At 39.2% G+C, this 2,268-nt stretch overlaps 1 long non-coding RNA gene across 2 annotated transcripts; it reads right to left on the bottom strand.

The window, feature by feature from the left end:
• Window positions 1-401: 401 nt before the first annotated feature.
• Window positions 402-1,142, bottom strand: LOC139830918 (uncharacterized). 2 transcript variants are annotated; one of them, XR_011744434.1, is made up of 3 exons: window positions 876-1,142; window positions 691-787; window positions 402-525 (listed from the first exon to the last, which is right to left on the bottom strand). It is a non-coding gene; the product is annotated as an uncharacterized lncRNA (long non-coding RNA). The 2 variants fall into 2 exon arrangements; XR_011744433.1 differs by having other exon boundaries at window positions 691-830; window positions 912-1,142.
• Between the last annotated feature and the right edge of the window lie 1,126 nt (window positions 1,143-2,268).

Here is a 2,268-nt window from a genome sequence, read left to right as displayed (position 1 = left end):
ATTTTAGGAATTTCTTTGAATCTGACAGTACAGAAAACAAGATCTGTAAGCCATAAATCGTAGGAAAATCCTAAAAATATGAGGCCACTGGCATTTGAAAGATATTTAAACAGAGACTCACACACAATTGGATTTGGGTTCAAATTGTTTCTGAAACTCTTACAAATGGATTTACAAGTTTACTGCATGTCTGTACCATTTGCTTTCTCTCTGGAGTTACAGAACAGATAAAGGTGTGAAACTTGCTTGATATGATTAAGAAAACATCCAGTAGTCCTACAAAATTGGAATCACTCAATTTGGTTCAAAACTGGATTTTTGGTGATTTAAAAGCTAACAGCCATGTCTGCAGAACACACAGAACAAGTTTAATTCACCAAACATCATACACAAATCACAAAAATATGAGGTCTGCTGCATCTGAAAGGTATTGAATAGGTGGTTCTTACCCAGTTGGTTTCATTCAAAAATTCGTTTCCAAGCTCCTGGTTTAATTCGACAAATCAGATCTGACCAGATCTTGATCTATGAACCATTTCAATTTCAGGAGGTCATTTGAAGTGAAACCAACGCCAAAATGAAGGTACTGGAGAGGGCTTTCTCCCACAGTTGAGTTTGCTCAAAAAGGTTTTGTAAAACGGAAGAAATCTAACAAACAGTGATTCTGCATGTTTGAAGAACTTTATTTACCATGCAAAATCCGTAACGAATTTGAGGATGAGACCAACGCCAAGTTGTAGATCTTTTCAATACCTATCTGTAGAACTTTGAATCACTCGATTTGGATCTGTACACGAGATTTGGCGGATTTTACAAGTTCGTACCAGAATCTGAAACAGCAAGATACAGAAATTACTGCAAGGTTTTGGACGAACTTTGCTCAAGAGTTTCAGATCTGAGGATTGCTCAACCTTCTCCATGCTTGGACCAACATGCACCTGCATCAAGATCCAATATTGTGAGAGGAGAAAGGAGAAAGAGAGCTGGATTCATCAAAGATTAGGGGAGAAGAGAGTGAGAGAGATGCTCTCATGGTGAGGGGAAGCTTGAGGGAGGAGGGGAGCTGCATCTTGGTGGCTTTCCATGGCCATGGCTGGCCATGGTAGCTAGGTGGAGCAGGATTTCGTGGGGGAGAGGTAGGAGAGGAGTGTGGGGGAGTGGAGGAAGGAGTGGAGAGTCAAAAATGAGAAGCAAATGAGGAGGGGGTGGCCGGCCAAGCTCCTTTTATAGAGGGAGGATGGTTGGCTGCCTCCTCATTGATTGGGCTGGTTAGGAGGCTGCTCATTTAGTGATTGGGTTAGGTGGGAGGCAAGGCTTGTAAGAGAAGAAAGTGGAGATGAAGAAATTTCAGCTCATGCATGCCAAGAGCTTGGCATGGCCGGCTACTTCTTGATATTACAAGAGGACAAGCAAAGTGCAACACCATTTCATGCATGTCGGCCAAAGTTGAGTGTAGGGGATGATTAGCCAAAAGTGGCTTGGGGATGTATTCAAATTTGGGAAAGAGATGACAATAAACATTGGTGCCCATGTTAAGAAATAAAGTACTTTGATCAAATTGTCAATTTGGCCAAGAGATGATGGTGGTGATGATGGTCTAGATAACGGTAGAGCAAGGCTAAGAGAGATGGTGAGTGAAGTAACCATATACTCACAAGGATGAATATATTGACATAAATCATCAATTCATGAGGTCAAGGTGATGATGGAAAGAATAGAGGATTGAGATGGGTATGATGAAATATAAGTTGCTCTTCAAATAAGAGGTCAATTGGGAGTGATTTGAAAGTATCAAATGACCATCTTCATGAGCAAGAATTGGGGGATGAGGGGATACAATGTGGTAGATCAGAGATGTGCATAAGATGTGCAAGAGTTGCTATTTGAAATAGAATTCATTTGAATAGTATTTGATTCACCTCAATTGTCTAGGGACAATTGGTAATGAACTCAAGTGGAATGGAGTTTGAAAATGTTGAGAGAAAACTAGTTGGAACATAGGAGTTCAAAATATTCTACTTACTTTCTAAAGTAAAGTAGAGTTTTTCTCAAATGTGAAATAAGCAAGAGGAAAACAAGAAATGGTGTAGGTACCATAAACAAGCTTTTTGTTAAAAAGAAACAAAATAGAGAGTAATGTTTTAGAAATCATTAGTTGGTAGAAATGGAATGGAAAACAAAACCCATTTCAGTTCCTTGTTTTCTTTGAAGAAATACCTTGAGAAGATTTAATGAAACTAGAAGTAGTTTTGTGATCAAAAATAGAGA

The sequence above is a fragment of the Lolium perenne genome, chromosome 4 (assembly GCF_019359855.2).
Source record: "Lolium perenne isolate Kyuss_39 chromosome 4, Kyuss_2.0, whole genome shotgun sequence".
Classification (NCBI taxonomy): domain Eukaryota; kingdom Viridiplantae; phylum Streptophyta; class Magnoliopsida; order Poales; family Poaceae; genus Lolium; species Lolium perenne.
Note: the sequence above shows the minus strand (reverse complement) of the source record. Positions and strands in the feature narration are given on the sequence as shown.